Here is a 22,986-nt window from a genome sequence, read left to right as displayed (position 1 = left end):
GGCATGCTCCAGGACCATGGTTGTCATGGGTGACTTCAATTACCTAGACATCTCATGGGAGGATCACTCAGCAAAATTCGAGCAGTCGCAAAGCTTCCTATTGTGCGTCGATGACCTCTACCTGACTCAAGAATTCTATGGGACAATGAGAGCTGCTCATCCTGATACTGGCTACTGGGGATGACCTAATCGGCGACCTAGCAATTGATGGGAAGCTGGGTGACAGCGACCACGAGCTGATCACCTTCACCATCCTCCATAAAGCTGGCAAGTCAGTCAGCATCACTGAAGTCCTTGACTTCAGAAAAGCCAACTTTGACAAGCTCAGGAGGCTTGTCAGTGAGGCCCTAAGGGACCATGACCCCAGGGGGAGGGGAGTTCAGGAAGAGTGGTTGCTCCTCAGGGGAGTGATCCTCAATGCACAGGCTAAGTCTATTCCATCTTGGAGGAAAGGCAGCAAGAGGGCAGAGCAGCCCCCCTGGCTCTCCAGGGATCTAGCAGACCTCCTGAGGCTAAAAAGAAAGGCCTACAAAGGATGGAGGATGGGATTCACCTCCAAGGAGGAATATTCTGCACTGGTCTGGTCCTGCAGGGAGCAAATGAGGAAAGCCAAGGCTGCAACTGAACTCCAACTAGCTTCGAGCATCAAGGACAATAAAAAGTCCTTTTTCAGATATGTGGGGAGCCGAAGGAAAAGCAAGGCAACATTGGACCCCTGTTGAACCAGATGGGACAACTGACAACCAACATGCAGGAAAAAGCCAACCTATTAAATGGGTACTTTGCGTCAGTCTTTCATCAGTCCCACGGGACGCCCATGCCCGCTACAGGACAGGCAGGTCATGGTGAGGGAGATCCTCTGCCCTTCATCAATGCTGACTTTGTAAAGGAACACCTTGAGAGGCTGGATACCTTCAAGTCAGCTGGCTGACTGCATCCAGTTTTGGGCTCCACAGTTCAAAAAGGATGTGGAGAAGCTTGAGAGAGTCCAGAGAATAGCCACACTCATGATCAGAGGTCAGGAAAACAGACACCTTACAACGACAGGCTGAGAGCCATGGGACTCTTTAGCCTGGAAAAGTGCAGGCTCAGGGGTGATCTGATGGCCACCTATAAGTTTATCAGGGGTGACCACCAATATCTGGGGGAATGTTTGTTCAACAGTGTGTCCCAAGGGATGACAAGGTTGAACAGTTATAAACTACTGCAAGACCGTTTCGGGCTGGACGTAAGGAAGAATTTCTTTACTGTCCGAGCCCCCAAGGTCTGGAACAGCCTGCCATCGGAGGTGGTAGAAGCACCTACACTGAACACCTTCAAGAGCAAATTGGATGCTTATCTTGCTGGGATCCTGTGACCCCAGCTGACTTCCTGCCCTTCGGGTGGGGGGTTGGACTTGGTGATCTTCTGAGGCCCCTTCCAGCCCAAATGCCTATGAAATCTATGAAATCTATGCAATCAAAACACCCAAAGTTACTGGAAGACTAGAAGACCCAGAAGTTAATGTTTGACAAAGCCATTAGAATCTATCAAGCAAAGTCTCCCCATACAGATCAAATCATAAGAAAGGTAGGAGGTGCTCTGACACTGAATATTAGAGAATCCCAAATACTGTTAGGGAACTGAGGGAGGAAAGACATGTAGAGTTTGATATCAGAGTTTACAAATACTACCAGGTGAGGCTGTGCATGAAGTAGCAAAGAAAAGACAAGATTGCAAGATTCCTTGCATTTGGAAATACATGTAGTAAGAACAAAATTTTGCACAGCTCAGACAAAAAGGGTGACAATGCACCATTTTCTCTCATGAAATTCTTCTGAGCCTGGAGAGATTTATTGGAAATGGAACATTTATGCTTTTTAAATTTAGCTTGCTTACCTATGTGGCACCAGAGATAGTAATATTAGCAGGGACAGAAAAGGTATGAGCAATAGAAAGTAAATAGGTGAAACTCAAGGCCTTGACAGAAAATATCATCTCTGGAAGCAGTATATGGACTAAATATCATAGAGTCATTGAGCCATAGAAAATTATGGTTGGAAAGGACCTCAGAAGGCCATCCCATTCAACTGCCTGCCAAGGCAGGACCATCCCCAACTACATCATCCCAGCCAAAGATTTGTCTGGCTGGACTTAAAAACCTCCTAGGATGGAGATTTCACAACCTCTCTGTGTAATTTATTCCAGTGCTTTAGTACCCCCCTAGTAAGAAAATTTTTATCGCATATTTAACTTAAACTTCCCTTGCTGCATCTTGAGACCGTTGCTCCTTGTTCTGCTGCTACTAAGAACAGTCTAGCTCCATCCTTTTTGGACCCACCCTTCTGGTAGTTGAAGGCTGCTATTAAGGTTATATCCTAGGTCAATAACTAATACACTGGAGAAGATACAATCTGTAATAGTTATGACAGAAAGTTTAACCCCCTGCATTTGGTATTAAAATCTTGTTAAGCCATTACTCGCATCAAGATGGGGTGCACTCTTTGGAAGAACAGGAACCTAAGCAACCAAGAAAGCATTTTAAGATGCCTTTTCCAGATGATAGGGAAGCTGTTGTTACTGAAGAGACTTGGGAAATGTTAACTGATGCATAATTCTTGCTCCTAGGAAAGTTCTTTATGTCTTAGAGCAGAGACAAAGAGTGCAGTTGACCACACATGCCAACAAAGTGGGTGTATTTGGGGGTAGTTATACAAAAAAAAAGAAGGGGATCCTTTTCATGCATATAGGCAAAACTGAATTAAATGTGAAAGCAAATACGTTTCACTATCTAAAAGAGGAGGAATTTTTGGAGAGATGGCTCAGGGCAAATATTTTCCTATGCTTGATGCATCAGCAGGGTTCTGGCAGGAGTCCTTAAAAAACAAAGAACACATTTGCACATTCAATACCCCCTTTGGGCAACACTGATTCCTTTGAGTGCCCTCTGGGAAATGTTTGGCTTGAAACAGTTTAACAGGAAAATACATTTTTTGCTGGTATCAAGGATACTAACATCTACATATGAGACATTCTGATCTAGACTAACACAGTGGAGAAGCATGACCAGAGGCTTTGAACAGCTTTGGAAAGAGCCAGAGCTGCTGGGCTATAACTAGACAAACAAAAATGTAAATTCCTTGTAACAGAAGCAACATGCTCGGGAGAAACTAAATAGAGGAGATGCTTCTGATCTTAGTCTCTGGGTGTTAAAAGTTCATGTCGTTTTTTTATGGTAGGCCTTTGTTCACTGAAACTGACTATAAAACTGCTTACTACTGTTGCCAAAAAGGGGCCTGGCAAACACAAGGTTTAATATTACATAGATTGGAATAACAGACTTTAAACAGGTGCTAACATGTATCAGATCTATTTTGCCATATGTGGTCTAGTTGGCATAGAAATGTCTGACAGAGTGGGTACTGGGTATGAGATTAAGCACTTTGCAGTGACTTGTAGCCACCACTTACTGCTATACCTAAGAGAATAAGGGGGTAGAAAACAGTGTCAGAATAATAAAGTGCCCACTAAAAAATGTTGTGGAGTCAGACTGTCCCAGATATAGCACTTAAAATTATAGAGGACTACCTCTGAAGCAGGGGATGTCATTGAATAACATTATATTCAACTGAAACCAAGAATGCAGTCACTGGGCATTTGCTGGTATATAAAGGCAAAACAAAAAACTTGATATTGTTCAGGGTCTTGAGAGCTGCTACCATTTGGGGAAAATGCTATGCATGTGTCTGCTCGGTAACAACAGCTACAACAGTGTCACAAGGGGTTGGTTTGCAGTCAGTTGTATGTGGCTGCCACCTTAATAGATCTGTTATATTTTCTTCCCTTCTGGAACCTAGGGACATCAAATCAGCCATTTCATCCCAGAAGGTCTCAGTGCGGCTAAGACCCAGAATGAAAGAGCAAATGCATTTAATATCATCTGTTGGTAGTGCTGATGTCCAAGGGGAAGCCTACAGATCTATACAAAATCACAAATAACTTAGTGAAGTATCAATATGTACTCAGAATACTGTACTATGTTGATGTTGATTGTTAATAGTTGTGATGGGCTTTTAAGAGGCTCTGGCACGAGCCTTTGGGAAATGTTTTGTTTGTTCATAGGCTCATGCTATGCATTGGTGAGCATTCAGAATGGAGACACTGAAGTAGGATCATAGGACATGAGGGCTAGCAGGGACCTCACAAGGTCAGAGGCCAGCTCCCTGCTCAAGGCAGGATCACTCTTTCCAACCTGCTTCTGAAAATCTCCAGGGATGGAGGTTCTACAACTTCTACCCAGCAGACCTACATAGCTGACGTAAGCAGACCTTTCAGTTTTAGTTTGGAGTGGCTGCGTCTACACAAAGGCACTTACTGCACAGTAGTTATAAGGAGTAATGGGGCATGAACCATGATGAAATGCTACTGCACAATAGTAATGAGCTACTGAGCTGTCCATGTCACCAGGAGCCATGCAGAGATGCTACTGCATAGTAATGCCAGTTACTGTGGAGTCATTTAGTGCGTGGGTATGCAAGTATTAAATGATTGCGCACTAACAACTGTGCAGTCAGTGTCTCATGTAGATGAGGCCAAAGATTACCAAACAAGATGATAACTGAAAATTATTGTTGCCTTGGCCTGCAGTGCTAAACTATAAGCGCTGGGATTTTGTAAACCGTTTCTGGTTTAAAATTCATGAAGCATCAGACTATAAATTGCTAATTAGATTTGGAAAACATCTTAACTAACAAAATCCACAGGGAGACACAAAAACAGATCATTAACACTTTTCAAAATGTTTTACTGATGTGGTAAATTTCTGAAACTTTGAAATTGACGAATTTTGGCTGGCCCTGTCCAGGCAATGTATTTCTTAACACAAAACATGTTCACCATTATCTCTTTCCATCTAACCCTTTGCTAGACAAATCTTTGATAGGTTATTTATTGAGGTTTCCAAAGTCAGATAAACTATGGACTTATAGAAGTTAAAGAACTGAGAAATTTAAATTTTAGAATAATGAAGGAATTTTTTTAAAAAGTTACACCAAAAAAAATAGCAATAATTTGGTGGAAAAAATCATTTCACTGTTGTTTTTAATAACTATTATTAAAACAATAAAATACTCATTGCTGTATTGCTGTGTTTTTAACCATCAACTATTTTTGTGAGGCCTGCTAAAACAATATGTTCCATTCCTCTATTGAAGGGAAAGTGGAGTAACCACTACAAATATTCAAGTCAGAGCTGTGCACATTATGATGAGATTACTGAAGGTTCCAGTTCAGAAATAAATGCTTTCAGTGGGTGCTATGACTGGATTACAGGAAATGTGTTTAATAAAAATAAAAGTAAGGAAATTATATATTCAGGCTTCTTAGAACCTGTTACAAATGTTCTTACATGTATATGCTTGATCAAAAATTATTGTGTCATCTCAAAAACTTGACTTAAATATATATTTGGCAAGTTTGTGTATATATAAATAAGGTATGTATTCCTCTTTCCAGTGCTAAAGAGGACTAGTTGTAGGGTGATAGAAGCAAGTGTTTGAATGCATAGAAAATGCAATGCTGGGCAGGTAGTGAAGATATCAGAAGTATTTGAAACTGCATCTCCTCTGAGGAAGCATAGATCAAACAGTATCTTGTGCTGATTCAGGTTGCAACAATCTGCTACCAACCAAATCAAAAGAATAATATCCTTCAGACTGAGAGGGTTTCCTAGACCTCAGTTCAGACACTAAATTGGTTTGATCTTGTTTACATCAATGTGACTAACTTAAAAGTAAAATCAAGTGAAAGACAGAGTCCTCTTTCAATAAAGGTGTCTGGGAGCATGAATTGATTCAATCTTTTCAGATTAGTTTAACCTGCAAAGATTGAAATGATTTGCAAGTACACAGACATTCACATTTAATGCCTGCAGTCACTCACGCTAGAAGCTCGGGGGCCCTAGAGCAGCCCTCCCTTCCCTTTGCAGAAATTGCAAGGCTGGAGGGAAGCTGACCTGGGGGCATAGCCAGGCCACCCTGCAGGGGCTAAGTATGATTGTGGAGGGGTTCAGACTTCCACCATGGCCTGTAGGGACTCCAGTCAGTCTGTGCCTGGAGAGGTAGGGGGCAAGCAGCTTTTGCCAGGCTTGTCCCTGAAGCCAGATACCAGCTGGGGAGTGCCTCAGGCAAAGTGCGGCAAGGGGTAGGGATTAAGTTCCCCTGTCTCCAGGTGCACGCAGGACCCCAGTTGGGGTCTGTCTAGCTTTCTCTCCTGGTCTTGCTCAGGTGGCAGGGGGCCTGGCCAGAGCCAGCCTGCATCCACCCAGGGCTGGGGCTGCAGTTGCAGCGGGGTCTGTGGGGCTGAGCCCAGCCAGCCTGTGGGTGCTCCTGAGGGTGGAAGCAGAGGGGCAGCCTGGGCTGGGGCCATAGGGCTATGCAACCAGATTGCTCCTGGGTCCCCGTGTCCAAGCCAGGCAGGGCTGTTGTGGAGCCCCCACCAGCTGGGAAGGACCCCATGGGGCCAGTCCATGGGGCCAGTCTGTGGGGGAAGAGCCTTTCCCAGCCTGCTGTGGCTTTTCCCAGCCCAGCCCAGCCCAGCAGCATGGGTGGAGTTGCCTGGGGAGCAGGTGTCCCAGGCCAGCTTGGAAGTGCTGGCGTGTCCCAAGATCAGCAGCCACCACTGTGCCCCCTGTCCTGTGCAGTACTTGGGGCTGCAGGTGCACAACCAGCTGTGGGCTGGCCAGGGCTGGGAGGGCTATTCTGCCCCTCCTTGCCTCCAGTTGCCACTGTCTTGACTGTGCTGTGCTGCTCCAGGGTGGGGGCGGGGCGGGGAGCAGGGAGGGAAGCTGTAGCCCTGCAGCTTCTGCCAAGCACATCAAGCTCCAGCGTCTGGAAGCTTTGGAAGGCAGAAGGCATCTGGGTGGAAGGCATCTGGGCGCTGCAGCCAGGACTCCATGCCCTGGGCTGAAGCTGCCAGGCCTTCACCTCCAGCTGCAGTTTCTGTTTTTGTTGCACCGTGCAGCACTGGTTGGGGTGGAGGGAGCTTCCACCAGCCTGGCCGCTTCAAACTGAGCTGGGCTGAAGTGGCCAGGATGAAGAAAGCCCACCCTGCCTCAAGCAGTGCTGTGCTGTGACAGGAGCAGGAGCCACAGCTGGAGCTGAGGAGAGTAAAACAGCGCTACTGTGTCTGGTAGCTTCTGCCCAGCATGTGGAGCTCTGGCTGCAGTCCCCGGACACCTTCTGCCTTCCAAGGCTTCCAGGAGCTGGAGCTCTGTGCACTGCCCAGAAGCCAGGGGGCTGAAGCTTCCTGCCCCTGGCACCCAGAGCAGTGTGGCACAGCCATGGCAGTGGCAGCTGGAGGCAAGTGGGCAGAACAGCCCCCCCGGCCCTGGCCAGCTCACAGCTGGTTGTGCATCTGCAGCCCCGAGTGCTGCACAGGACAGGGGGCATCACAGCAGCTGGTGGGCTTGAGGCCTGCCAGTGCCTCCGAGCTGGCCCAGGAAGCCCACTTCCCAACCAGGCCCTGCCTGTGCTGCTGCCAGAGCAGGGTGTCATGCAGCCGCAATGTGCTGGGAAGGGCATGACCGCCTTGCCAGGCTTGGGTGCGAGGAGCTGTGCAGCTCCTGTGGCCCCAGCCTGAGCTGCAGCTCTCTGGGAAGGGCCTGGCCCTGGCCCCAAGCTGGCCCCTCTGCCTCCACCCTCAGCAGTACTCACAGGCTGGCTGGGCTCAGCCCTGCAACCCCAGCCACTGGTGAGGTGGGTGGATGGCAGGGGCCATGCCAGCCAGCTCTGGCCATGCTCCCTCCCCTGCTGCTGGAATGGGGAGCAAGGGAATGGCTGACAGGGGCCGCAGTCCCCTGGTAGGGGAAGTGGGGGAAATAAACCTCCTCCCTCCTCCCTTTGCCTCAGGGAACCATGCATATGGCCACAACCCCATCCCTGCTTGGGCTAGAGAGCAGAAGGGAAGGACCAGCCCTGCTTCCATAGCAGAGATCACAGCTCCCCCCATCCCCACCAGGGCTGCAAAGCATCTGGGATCCTGGAGGACTGATTTAACTTGAAGCAGGAAGGGGTCTGGGACAGGAGTTGCATAAACCAGTTTGACTCAAATCAGTTAAATCTCTTACTACATCAACCAGGTTTATCTTAAACCAGTTTCAGCCATTTTGAAACTGGTTTATGTGCACTGAACTTATGTTCTGCTACAGATTTAAACTAGTTTCTGATCACTTAAACTGGTTGATGTGTAACTTCTATTCCTAGCCTGGAGGGGGGTGAAAGAGGGGATGGATGACCATTTGCAGTGTAGATTGAGGTTTTTATGCTTTCCTCTTTCAGTCTTAATTTTTCTTTGGCCAGGAAAATTGACTAGGACTTACTAGTCATGAGTGAATCCTAGCATGAGGACAACACATTTTCCAACATAACCTTTTATTTAATTAAAGTGTTGATTTTATTGAGTCTGAAAAATTTTATCCCAGATACCTTAGATTTAATGAACTTTTGCCAAGTCTAAGGCTGGGTTCCAAAGGATTCCTCAGTTCCTTTTGGATCTTTTCCAGGACTGTGAATGCAGGAAGCTGTGGGGTCCCTGGCCTCTGGCCAGACATGCCTGGCAAGTCTGGGGACTCTGGAAGTCCCCTGCAGCTGTTCAGTGAAACCAACATACTTCTTTGCTGCTGATATTAGCAGTGGAAATGTCAAGCACATCAGTTGCATGGAGCAGCTGCAGTGCCTGGGGAGTTTTCACTTCACTTGAAATTTCAAAAAATTTGGTTATGGTCTGAATCAGGACAAAACCAAATAAAAAAATCTTGTGAATCAGAAACCCTGTGCTTTGGCCGACTTCAGTTATGGTGTATGGATGAGGAGTGAAATGGATTAGACCCAGGGTACTATCAAAAGTGACAAGCAAAGAAACTGTGAGGGGGGAAACCCCCCCTCTCAAATTTTTTAAAAAGTCTCTTGTTTAAAACTCTAATTAGAGCAAAGTTTCAGATGGACGTGTGATTTCCAAGTTGATGATCTCCCTGTAACTTCAGAATTAATAGGATTGCAGTGAGAAATGGTATGATTAAAGGCAGATTAAAAATGAAACAAAATAATGATACATTTTCAGGCTTGCCACTTCCATTTGAGCATTTAACATGTATACTAAACACCTTATTTTAAATAGGGATATCACTGTTTACCTTCTAAGAACTATGGTTCTTCCCTCTCATTAATTGCAATAAGCCTGTTCTTGCTATAACTCTGAGACAGTAAAATGCAACAACATGCTAAATATTCCAACATAATGAAGCAGTATTATGATTTGAAATAAGAAACTACTGTGGTTTTGAATCCGGAAATCCTGGGGATTCAAAATTGTGCCTTGTAAAGTTGTCTTGTATGACTATGGTTGTTATGAGAAGTTCTATTTTTCTTTAATATTACATTTCACTGATTAAGAGGTTCCTCCACTTGATACATTAGCAAGGGGGCAAAATTAAGTCAGTGCAACTCAAGTTGCATTTGGAGATGTACTTGCCATCATGTGAATAAAAAGTTAATAAAGTAGAGCACTTGGAATGATGCTGACCTCATACACTAGTGAATTGTTGGAAAAGAATGTGTTTTCTTTTATGTATGGAACTTCTTAATTCTCCAAGAAGTTGACTTTCATGATAAAAAGCCAATAGTACAGTGATTCAATTTTGTCAGGAACTTTAGGAGAACTAATGCTCTGTACTAGTAGTCTCCCAGTAGTCATTTAAGGAGACCAGTCTCTTACTTATATTGCATCAGTACTTATTTTAAGTCTGCTACCGCGACACAGAGCACTGATTGCTATATTGATTATATGATACATTATTTTTGTATTATTCAGAAGTCTTCAGGTACTGGTCCCTTACATATTTATAAACAGTTTCAAAAATAGGTACCCAAATTCAGGCATTCAAGTCAATTTATAAGCAGTGCTGGTAGATGATGACTAAAACTTCAGGTATTCAGAGCCACTGACAGCTCTAAATGAAATCTAAGATGCTTACTTCATTTCGTTACCAAGTGTGCCTAACTCTGGTATTCCTTTCTCAAAATGTTTCTCATTGCTTATTAATATATTATATCGCATATAGTTATCAATTAATCTCTGAACTTTCTCTATTTAAAGCTTTTAAAAGCTACCTGTATAACTTTAATCTTGCAAACTCCTTCCTGAAGGTGGAACTCTGGGTTCATGTAGTGCTATATTCTCTGAAGGTCTTAAACTAAGGCTATGATATTTTTGATATTGGATTAACAGCTTTGCCGCCTGCTAGCCTTCAAGCTCTGAAGAACTGATACTCTTGTACAAAGAATTTCCACCATGTTTATGCCTCTCTAGGATGGGCAGACAAAAAGCACTAACTTTCCATTTTGATAATGAGGAGGTATCATTTCTTTCCAAGAATTACTAAATGAAGGATTGGCATAGGTGTTTGAACTAGATTTTGAAACCAGCAGTCTTGCTTCTTTCTGTGAAATAGTGTTGGATCCCAATAGTGGGATTATACAGATATCATTTAAAACAGGTTGTGCCAATCTTTATTTCATATGGATTAATATATTACAAGGTGAAATCATTGAAGATCAGTGGGACTTCTGCATGCAACCTCAGTGGAGTCAGAATCAGGACCTAAATGAACATGTTTTGTCATATTCATGCCTGGGAAGAGGCTGGGGGAAGTTTTATAGTAGGCATAAATTTAACCCCTGCAATATCATACATGGGAAGGCAAAAAGTAAGAACATAAGTGGTGCCATACTGAGTCAAACAGTCAAACCACAGGTCCATCTAGTCCAGTATCCTGTATCTCATGGGCAGTCCACTTCATTACAACTGATTGCTCCAACTTTACATGCTTGTGCGCCACATAATCTACCATCCTGCCCTAATACCAAGTGCTTGGACATGTTTGGTGAGGGCAACTGTTCCTGGAGGAGCAGCCTGTATTGCATCCTAATTTGTGAGGAAACCAAGACCTAGGTTGGTAGTTCCTACACAGAGGGAGCATCTACACAAGATGCTTTACTCAGTATTAGAACAAATTACTGCATGGTAGCATCACCATCTACACATGCAGACGCTTACTGCACAGTAATTTGCTCAAATTGTAAGTAAATTTGCTACCTGTAGATACAAGTAGCAAATTTACTCCCCGTTACTTACTGCACATGTAGAGAGCTGACTGGGAGCAAATGTGCTCCCAGTCAGTCAGGCGGCAGGGGTGGGAGATGGCTCCCTGCCCCCAGGAGCTGCCTGCTGCTGGGGCAGGCTCCACCAATGCCCCGCTGGCCCAGCAGCGGGGAACCCCCAGACCGGGGTTTGTGATTACAATCGGGGAGTGGGGATTGGTAGAATCTTATCTCCCAGCTTTGGCCCTACAGTCACGGGTCCCAGGCTGGGAGATGCTTATTTCCCAGTGCTAGCTTTGCAGTCACAGGACCCAGACTGGGAGATTCTCTTGGGTTTATAAGAATTTTCTGAATTTTTCAGAATCACTGAGCTAGAGTCTAAATTGAGAACAAATGTGGAGGGGTGCCTTCAGGTCAGAAAGGCTGAGAACTGCTGACTTAGTTGGTACAAGGTAAGGGCAGTGGAGGAGGGACCTAAACCTGCCACGACCTGGTCTCTCCAGTGTTCGTCCCTTCCAGGCCCTCACTTGTTGGCATCTGAAAGGGTAAGGGAGGCTGAGGCTGCTCCTGCAGGGTCTTACCCCTGTGGCCCTTTTCATTGGCCTTGGGAAGCTAGCCTTCAAAGTGCAGCTCTAGCCCTATGTCCACCCAACCACAACACAGTATCCTGCTGGGAATGTGGAAGCAACTGGCACAGAGATGTTGGGGACAGAGGATAGCAGTAGTGGCAGACCTTAGAGAAGGTGCCACTGGGGTAGCTGGGGCAGGTGGAGATTGCCAGACAAAGGAGGAGAGCTCTTACCTCCTCACAGGGGCCAGATGGCATGACGCTTAACAGGCTCTTGCAGCAGTTCAGGGTGCTGCAGAACCCCAAAATTCAGCAGACCCAGAAGAACAGATGTTCCTCACTGGCCAGTAGGGGTGTGTGAAGCAGGCTCTATTTGATTTGGATTTGGCCTGAATCAGAGACAGTAATTTGATTCATTGATTTGGATCACTGTCCCTAATTCAATTCAGCCGAATCCAAATCTGAAGATCCAATGCTGATTGAGACATAGACACAGATTTAAATTTTTTTGTACATAACTTGAGATAGCAGGTGCGGCTCATGATTGCTGTGATGCTGAGGCGCATGGAGCATCCCACAGGAGTGTGAGGGGGGGCCCTTCACGTGATTGGTGATGAACGTGGAAATGGCCTGGAAGTACTTCTGGCGATCAGCCACAGGGGGACCCTGGGTGTCCCCCCGAGACCCAGGAGGCACCAGTCACTGAGCCAGGAAGGCACGAGTGCCCCCCTAGTGCGCTCCTTGGTGGACTCGAAAGTGGACCAGAAGTGCTTCTGGTCCACTTCCAGGTCTGCTGATGATTGCACTGGGGAGCCCCCCATGCTTCTGTGGACCACTCCATGCACCCCAGCATTGCAGCAATTATGAGCCCCTGCTACCCAGAGGTATGTAGAAAAAAGGTCTAAAGCTGTGTCTATATCCAAATCTCCAAATTGATTTGGAGGGCTCTGATTTGATTTAGAAAGATTAAAGGGTCCTCTGATTCAATTCGGAGATTTGGCCACTGAATTGGGCCGAATCTCTTCCGAATCAAATCAGGGACTGAAGCTTAGCACAACCCTACTGGCCAGTCTCTTGCTACAGAAGGTTGTCCTAGAACTTAACTACAGGTTCTTGGGCTTCAGTCAAACCAGATGTTCAGGGCAGGCTCACTCCCTCTTACCAATGGGTTCAGACAGACAGCAGTGGGATAAACTTATCTGCTTTCTAACCTTCACCGGTGAGACTTCTCTTCTTTATTAATCTAGTTCCCAGATCTAACAGACAGCTCAAGTGAAGCGGAGCAAAGACCATGTTGGCTTTTTAATTCTTCATGGCTGGTTCAGGGATGGTAGAACTTATTTTTCAGATTTAAAACAGTTTTAGCACTGTCCCATTCAAGACAGTTTACTGAATCAAACAGACTGCACTTAATAGTAAATATTTTAATGAAAAATGCATCTTGCTGTCAGTTGTCATTTTAGAATAATACTAATTAGGTAGATGCGAGTAATTTGTCTGACTAATTATTCCGTTACTGTTAAACTCTGCTCCAGGTAAAAACATAGGAATGTTAAAAGCTTGGAACAATTGATTTTAATGTTAGTTTTCAACTGTGGTTAGAAAAATCATTCTTTTCAGAAATTTGATCTGTAGTGCTTCCTTTTTTATTGCTTTTGGCTTCTTTCAGCTCTGTTCCCAGCCTGCAGTAATTGTGGTCTGATGTTATTCATGTTTGCTTTCACAAATCCCAGCTAAAGAATGCAAGAAAAGTCCCTTTTCAAAATTAGAAATGCCTTAGATTAAAATGAGTTAACAGTAAGTCTCTCTTGTTCTTTATTAAAGTGCTTGCAATTGACACAATTTGAGTAAGATAGTCATGCTTCAGAAACTGTAATATATAGGTAAATACATGTAGCTCTATTACTAAATACTGTTACCGTTATAGTTCCAGCTGTATGAACTGAAGCTTTAAGGGGTATGATTTTATGCCAAGGAAGGTTCATCTTTTAATGTTTTGCATGACACATTAAAAAAATCCTCTCAGAAAAATCTTTAAATCAAAATCCTATGCCACCAAATGTTATAATAAACAAAAATGAAAAAGGAACAAAAGGCATGAAAAGCAAATTCTACTTTCAAACTCAAACACAGTAAATGAGTATGTTAAAAATTAGAGCTGCTATTGATACTCTTGAGTTTCACTTTTGCCTGTTTTACCATGATGGTGAGTCCTGATATAAATGATGTTTCATGACTACCTTTTAAATTCCAAACTTATTCTAGTTACAATCAACACTGAAGTTCACATTTCCTTTAAATAATAACATTTCCACTGAAAGCTTATGTGAATTCTTCTTGAATAGTATGTATAGATAAATAAGAATATTTCACCTAAGGTAATTTCAAAATCCATGGCATACCACTTGACAGCTTCAATTTCATAGAATATTCTGCAAATTATTATTCAGGGTTATAAAATAAAAGCTCTTGCAAGGTTTTCAGTACAACTTACATCTACTAAACTATGAATAACCTAGATGATGGTATTTATCAGTATAATGGAGTTAGGAATTGGATGCCACTGAGCTGATTCTTCTAACCAAAATACCATTGTTGCTTTTAGTTTAGAAATAAATTGCTTGAAGCAATATCTGCTATTTTATTTAAAACCAAACATATAAGTTATTTGAGTTAGAAGTTGACATGGAATACTCCCTGAAAATGTAAAAGTAACTATTTACAGATCAAGATCAACATCACCTCAACATGATGAACAAATTATTTACTCACAGTGCATAGACTCTCTCCAGATTAGAGGATTTTGTGCCATAATCTATGCCCAAAGATTGATCCTTTGTTGCCAGGCAGTGAAATGATCAGTTGTTCGTAGACATCCCACCTTAAATCTTCCTTTTAATTTTATTGTTCTAGTATTGTAAAACAAATTAAACTCCTTTAGCAATGCTCTGTATTATGCCCAAACACAAATGTTAAGAATAGCGTGGTTAAAGCTAAGGCAAATTCTTAGTCTTCAAAAATGTTTAGTTAGGTAAGACAAATATTCCTCTTCTGCCCAGGTTAATTTTTGTTCAGATGTTGCTAATTTTAGTTTATCTTTTTATAAGTCTCTCAATGTGAATATAATTTATCATGCGATTATATTATTTGAAGACAACTGATAGCTAAGCCTCATTAATAGGTTTTGTTTTAGAAAGAAACTGGAAAACCAACATTTTTGTATATCTCTTTAAATAGCTCTATGGCTACGAACAGATGTTGCCTCTGCCCCTGGACAAGTTGTGTTTGTGTTTGTCCCAGAACTGAAATACCCTGGGATTGGAGAATATATAAATCACCCTTCTAATTAAGGGTTTGGCAAGCACCTAATGCACCGCTGCTTTACTACCATTGATTCAATGATGCAGTCTTGGGTTAATTGTTCAGGTACACTTCGCAAAATCCCAGGAAAAACTGCTAGTATTTCTTATCCTATTAACTTTTTGGGGATTTATCCTGAGACAACTGACATGGATGTTTGAAGGATTGCATTTTGTTTCAGGATAAAATAGTTTATCCCAGAACAAACACCATATCTGTTCATAGTTTGTGATCCAAGAAGAGCATCCAAATGGGAAAACCCTAGGAAGGACTTAGGCCTTGATCTTGCACAGGTTCTTTACATGAACACTGTGGGGCTACTAATATGTACAAATCTAAAGGAATACCTAAAAATATGACCAGGCATTCACTTCTAGCCCTGGAAATTTCTGGGACTCCTCAGCAAGTGGCCATACCCATGTGGTATTTCCTTGTAAAAAGGTGGAGCTGTGGGGGTGCCTGCACCAGTGTACAGTGCCCAATCGCCACCCGTGTCTGCCCCAGCCCAAAGCAGCAGTAGTGATGCATTGCTGGGCAAGGCCAGGCAGGCAGAGGGAGAGAAGTACTCTGCACTGCCCCAGAGGCTCTTGCATGTGGAGTGGGGTCGGGGACAGGGGTCAGGGTAGTGGCAGGTGAGGCTGAGGGGCAGCGGCCTCCCACATGCAAGCGATGATGCCCATGCTTCAGCCCCCACTTCTGCCTCACAACCCTTTACTGGCTGCAGACTGTGGGCACTCCTGTGCTGTGCCAGGTGAGTTTGGCCAGGCTGGGTCCCCCCAGGTGTGGGTGATACTACCTGCCCTCCAACCTGCCCTCACCACATTGGTTGCAAGTGGGTGGCCCCAGCCTGGCCAAACTCTCCCAGCATTGCAACAGCTCGGCAACACCTGCAGCATGCAGCTAACAAAGGGTTATGAGGTGGGTAGCAGGGGCTGAAGCATAGGTAGCACTGCTCGCATGCAGGGGGTACCAGTATGGCTGAACTTGCCCAGCATTATGAATTTGGCTGTGGGCTGCAGTGCTGCTGAGCCACTGCTGCAGCTGCAATGCCAGGTGAATTTGGCTGGGTTGGGGCTGCGTTCCACCCCCCCTCACCCCATCTTGCAACCCTTTGTTGGCTGTGGGTGCTGCTGAGCTGCTGCTGCAATACTGAGTGACTTCAGCTGGGCTGGGATCTGCTAGGCACTGGTTGCACTGCTAGCTGAGTCTGACCTTTTCCTCCCATCTCCAATTGCTGGTATCATGGCCTGGTTGCCGGGAAGGCGGGCATCATGATCTAGATCTGAAAATGGCAAGCCCTGCTGCAATTGGGCCACGATACAAATAAGCAATTTAAAACAGGCCCTAATTATAATCTACCCGATCTCTTCTAAACTCTTCATTCCACAGCTGTTAGTAACCCTCTCTTCTTGTGAATAGTCTTGAAGCTCCACCTATCAAGCTATTTGTTTATTCTGCAATTCTGTTAGCTGCTACTGATAAGGAAGCAGTCCTGCAGATTGTTTTGAACTCATTCTAATGAAGAAGTTGGGTTTTTTGCTTCAAACTTAAACTGAATAATACAGCCCTAGGCTCCTAGCATATTAGTAAAACCTCTAGTTTATTTTTAGCTTCAGAAAAAATGTGTTGTTTTGTAAGTGATGATGCACCTCCTCAGTCTGCACTCCCCTTTTCAAAATTCTACATCTATCCATAATGAGTTGTATTAACAGGAGTGTTATTGCAAATCAAGGGAAGTAATTTTCCTACTTGATTCAGTATTGTTAAAGCCTCATCTGGAGTTGGCCTACACTTCATGAAGAATATGGACAGATTGGAAAGAGTTCAGCAGAGAGTGACCAAAATCATTAAGTGTCTGGGAAGCATGACTTCTGAGGAAAGGCTGAAAGAGCTAGAGTTCTTTAGTCTGGAGAATAGAAGACTTCACCATAGCTTTAGATAACTGCAAAAGAACAAAAAAATAACAAAACTTTGAATAAATTAGAAAATGGGAGACTGTTTTTAATGTTCTGAAAAAGGAAACAATTTTACATTGTCAACATTTTTCAGGAAAATAAGTTTTGTTATTTTTTTCCACTGGCTCTACAACTGAGATTAGAACCTGACCTTGAGGTGTACAGTGTACGTTTGAAATGAATAAACTTTCCTCTCTACTTTTAATTCTGAAACCTTTGAAAAGTAAGATCTCTCTTGGGAACTGGAATACTTAAATGTGTAGTGTTTTTGTTAACATTCCTACTACACTTTTAATTCTTACTTGAGAAGTAAACTGATGTTCTGTTTCAGTTGATGTGTTTGTTAACGTTGTCACCAGGCAATAGATGGCTATACATTCTTGACGCATACAATCTTTCCATCCATTGTAAGTTTGGCATTCTTTTTCGTAACTAACATGATAACAAAATCCAATGATAAGGAAAAAGAAAGACTAAAAAAATAAAATAACAATGAGCTTAAAGCTAAAGATAGATATGAATTGAACTCTCAGATTTGAATGATTACAGAATGTGAACTTTAATGTAGATCCAGGTTGTTGTTGGCTGTTCTGTCTTTTTCACTTTGTTCTTTCTTGCTCAGATCCTGGCTCAAAATCCCCCATCTGTATAGGACTGGAAACCCAGCTCTAGATCAAAATATGGGATTGAGCTAGGTATGATGCAATTGGAACAAAGAACAAAATTTTCTGGAAATAGGAAAATGCCCTAAAAATGCAATGCAAATGAAAATCTCAAAGCCACAGAGGGCCAAGTCCTACTTTCATTTACATTAGTAGAAGTCTAGAGATATTCCACAAATGGCAATAGATTTGCCTCAGTATCACACTGGTGAAACAGACAATAGTTTTGGCCTGTTCCCTCTCCTTCCCTTCCCTCTCTCTGCCTCCTGCTTCCTTCCCTCCCCTCCCCTCCCGTAACACTTACTATGGCAAACTCAAAGCGTGGCATATAACTTATTTTCCATGCTATACATATCTTACAGCTTGCTGCATTCTAAAGTGACCATATCTTAGATGCACTACTTAGTAACTCGTTCCTCATGGGGCATGTAAAAGCCATCTAGGTATAGTTACATAAAAATATAATTTTCGTATGTTGCACTGGAAATAGACATTGAGTGAACCTTAGTAAACTGCTGCTTTTCTTGCTCACTTCATGCAAAACATTTAGCTATACCTGGAAATATCAGTTGATGCCAAAATTTCAGTGTAAGCAATTAAATAGATGGAATATTTTAATATAGTTAATTTTCAAATTTGTTTTTTTCTCATCCTTGGGAAAGAAAATGAGACATGACCTTAGCTGAAAAACTCTGTTCTTTCTTATGACCCTTATAAGAAAATGTCTAACCTCTTGCTCTGCTGATATTTATGTGGGACTTTGTGGAAGAATTTCAGATCTTTTTATGTTAGTAATATAATCTTGGAAGTCATAAGAACATGTTTGTTTTAGTTCTGCTTGTGATGAATTCTTTCAGTTTTCAGATATCACAGAAGATTTGTTGAATTATTCATTTGCATCATTTTGTACTTCAAAATGAGTAAAATGTACTTCAGAATGAGTAAAATGTTTTAAGGATCCATAATGCACTGTAAGCAGAAAGGGTAAAAAAATCTTAAGTCTTGATTAACCATTTTTTATGTCAGTCTTACACTGATGTACCTGAATAGGCTATAATAGAGGAATTATTCTCAATTTTATAATGATGTATATGTGAAAGGGATGCAGGACCATGATTTCTGCAAATTTAGATGAAATAAAACAAGGAGAGAATAAAGAAATTATATTAATACAGAAGCTGTCACTTTTAAGCATAAATATCATAACAATAAGCAGATGGCCATTAATAAACAACTGCTGACTCTGTTAGAGATGTCAACATGAGTACTTTTTAAATGAAGAAATAGACCACTTGTCAAAGAAATGGTGGTTTCTTATAGGTATAATTTTAGCTACGTTTGTATCTCTTGTACTGTAATTGGAATAAGAAATGGTGGAAAAATAGATGTTTTGATATATTCTAAAATGACAATGTTTTCTATTTAGGAAATAAATAGTCTGTAGATTGAAATCACCTGTTTGGTAAAGATGTTTATAAAATGGTCATTAGAATAAACATAGCCAATATAGGGTGGGTGGAGGAAGGGGAGGAGTATATCTGCTAGGCTTCAAGGGAGTAAAAGGAGCATGGATAGGATGTTTCACCCAGACAATGACAATAGTCAAGGACACTAGTCTTGGGAAATCAATACTTTTTTCTTCACAGAAGCAAAACTGTTTATGTTTTCCTTGTGATATGCCTCCAGAGGGTGTTCCTATTTGTTTGTCTACTAGGTGGTTTCTGCCCTAGGAATGTCTCCCCCTCTACCTATAATTTTCCTCTGCACCCATGTGACCAGAAAGTCTCACATGCTTAGTCAGGTAACTCAGTTTGTCACAAGTTGCATTTTGGTTATCTACTAGGTGAATTTGACCCCTAGTGACTGATGAAGTTATCAGCCTCTGAAGCAGTATTAAAAGATGTTTTTTTCCCCACTCATGTATAAAACAAGGTAGCTGTCATTTGCAAGTTTTGCTACTGGACAGACCATGGGCAATTGACTGGTGCCTCCTGAGTTGGGGTGGGGGGGCATGTGGCCATTCAGCAACCGGGGGGTTCCCCCACGGCCGATCACGCTGACTGGGAAGTGTGAGCGGGGCACCAAGAAGTACCAGCAGTGCTCCTGGAAGTACCAGTGGAGCCTCTCCTTGCAGTCCCACTCCCTGGCTGGCGATCACAGGGCAGGCACCGGTGCTCCTGCCTGCCTCCCTGCCCATCATCTAAGTGGGGAGCGCTGTCTGTGAGGGGGTGCACCAGTGTTCTCAGGGGGTGCACGTGCACCTGCTACGCATCACCACTGGGACAGACTTATTCGGGTGAAAACGAAAAAGGCAGGAAAAACACATAAGTGTATTGGTATGTTTGGAAATGTTGACTTTTATTTAGTCTGAGTTCTCAAATGAGGGATAAGATTTGAGTTGCCACAAAATGAGTGCCCATGTGACACACCTTTACGAAGAGCAGATTGCCTGCCATTTAAATATCAGGTCCCTTTTAAAGTTTATCATGTTTGGTCCCTCTTACTGTCTTGACAAATCTAGTTGTGAGATTATCTGATGGGGAAACTCCTTTTCTCAGCTGGATAAAATAGTAAATGAAAAATAAATGCATATATAAAAAAGGATTATAGTTCCATAGTTTCTAGGGTCAGAAGGGACCTAAACAGTTCATCAAATCTGACCCCCTGCTCTGGGCAGGAATGAGTGCTGGGATCATAATACCCCAGCCGGATATCTATCTAACCTCCTCTTGAAGATCCCAAGGTAGGGGAGAGCACCACCTCCTTTGGGAGTCCATTCCAGAGCCTGACAGCCCTATCCATAAAGAAATGCCTCCTGATATCAAGCCTGAACCTGCTCTCAATCAATTTGTGGCCGTTCTTTCTTGTTATCCCAGGTGGTGCCCAGGTGAACAGAGTGTTACTTATTTTCTGCTGGTCCCTCCTGGTGAGTTTATAGATGACCACCAGATCCCCTCTCAGTCTTCTCTTGTGGAGGCTGAATAGATTCAGGCCCTTTAGTCTGTCTTCTTATGGCCTGGCCTGCTGCCCCTGACCATGCGAGTGCCCCTCCTCTAGACCCTCTCAAGGTTAGCCACATCCCTCTTGAATTGTGGTGCCCAGAACTGAAGGCAGTACTCCAGCTGCAGCCTGACCAGCGCTGCATAGAAGGGAAGGATCACCTCCCTGGACCTGCTTGTGGTTCATCTGTAGAGGCATGACAAGGTGCAGTTAGCCTTACTGACTGCTTCATCACATTGGCAGCTCATGTCCATCCTGGAGTCAACAATGACTCCAAGATCCCTTTCAGTCATTGTGTTGTTGAGAAGGCTGTTCCCCAGCCTATAGGTATGTTGCAAGTTCCTTCTCCCTAGATGCAGCACCTTGCACTTGTCTGTGTTGAATTCCATCCTATTCTCATCCGCCCACCTCTGTAACCTATCTAGATCTAGTTGGATTCTGTCCCTCCCCTCCAGTGTGCCCACTTCTCCCCATATCTTTGTGTCATCAGGGAATTTGTAAAGCATGCTTTCCATGCCCACCTCCAAGTCACTGATAAAGATGTTGAATAGCATAGGCCTGAGGACTGACCCCTGGGGAACTCCACTGCCCACACCCCTCCAGGTCGAAAACAACCCGTCCACCACCATTCTCTGGGTGTGACCATCGAGCCAACTTGCCACCCATCTGACTGTGTAGGCATCAATGCTTCAGTCGTCTAGTTTCTTTTATGAGAATGGGGTGAGAAACAATGTCAAAGGCCTTCTTGAAGTCCAGGTAGATGATATCCACCCCAACACCCATATTCAAGGACTCTGTGACCTGGTCATAAAAGGAAACAAGGTTAGTCAGGCAGGATCTGCCCACAATAAGCCCATGTTGGTTGCCCCTGAGCATTACCTTCCATGCTGGGCCCCAGCAGATGTGTTCCTTGATAATTTTCTCAAAGGTCTTCCTAAGGACCGAGGTGAGACTAACTGGCCTATAGTTACCCGGGTCCTCCTTTCTCTCCGTCTTATAAATGGGGACCACATTGGCCCTTTTGCAGTTCTCTGGGACCTGGCCAGAGCACCATGAGTGCTCATACAGCCGTGCCAGGGGCCCTGCTATGACCTCCGCCAATTCCCTCAGTACCCTTGGATGAAGAGCATCCGGACCTGCTGATGTGTACATGTCCAGCCCCTCCAAGAGTTCTCTAACTAGATCATCCCTGACCCTAGGCATGGTGTTGTGTCCTCTGAGGCTGTATGTAATCCTAGTGGGGGAGTAGTCCCAGTCTCTGCTCAGAAATATGGAGGCAAAGAACTTGTTGAAGAGATCAGCTTTTTCCTTTGCTGCAATCACCAGATTGCCAAGCCTGTCCTGCAGGGGCCCCACATTACCTGGTGCCTTCTTCTTACTCCCTATGTATTTGAAAAAGGACTTTATGTGATCCTTAATTCTGGTCACCAGCCCTAGTTCCATCTCTGCTTTGGCCTTCCTAACTGCCTCCCTGCAATCACGAGCAATGGAGGTGTGATTGCCCCTTGCTTCCACTGAGTGTATGACACCTTTTTTGCCCTCAGGCCCTCCTGGATGCCTTTACTGAGCCAAGGGGGCTTTTTAGCCCTCTTGTCCCCTTTGGTTTGCATTGGGGCTGACTCCCTCTGAGTTTGGAGGATTGTCTCCTTAAGGAACAACCACCCGTCCTGGACTCCCATATCATTAAAGCTCTGAGTCCCCAATGTCTCTCTTACTAATCTCCTTTGCTCATTGAAGTCAGCCCTCCTGAAGTCAAGGACTTTTGCCTTACTGTTTGCTTTCACCACCCTGTGCCGGATAGTAAATTCCAGCAGATGATGGTCACTAACGCCTAGGTAGTTGAGCACCCGCAGATCCCTCACCAGATCATTGCCTGTAGTAAGGACCAAGTCCAGCAAGGCATTTCCTTTGGTGGGATTATTTACCTCCTGGTTAGGTGGAGGTCCTGTATGCAGGCTAAATGCTTTAATTAATTGCTAAATGGTTGAGTTACTTTATTAATTGTTTAAACAGCTTGCTGGCAGAATGACACACTGAAGAGAATAGCTGAAAGCTGGATAGAGAAGCAATTGGTTCTGTGCATTTATAACAACAACCAACCCCCCAGTTCCCTCCTCAAATAAACAATATAACAGTGATGACAACAAAGCCAATAACAACAATCCTGTCAAGAATACATATATAGGTTTAAAATAATCTTATGTATGTCTGTGCTTGCTATGATTCCGTAACTCTTGATTATAGCCTGTGGCTGACATTTGTTATATTTATGATGTTCATTTCCTGACTTCTTTCAATAAGAAGTT

The sequence above is a fragment of the Gavialis gangeticus genome, unplaced genomic scaffold (assembly GCF_001723915.1).
Source record: "Gavialis gangeticus isolate Ggan-Ray unplaced genomic scaffold, GavGan_comp1, whole genome shotgun sequence".
NCBI lineage: Eukaryota > Metazoa > Chordata > Crocodylia > Gavialidae > Gavialis > Gavialis gangeticus.
Note: the sequence above shows the minus strand (reverse complement) of the source record.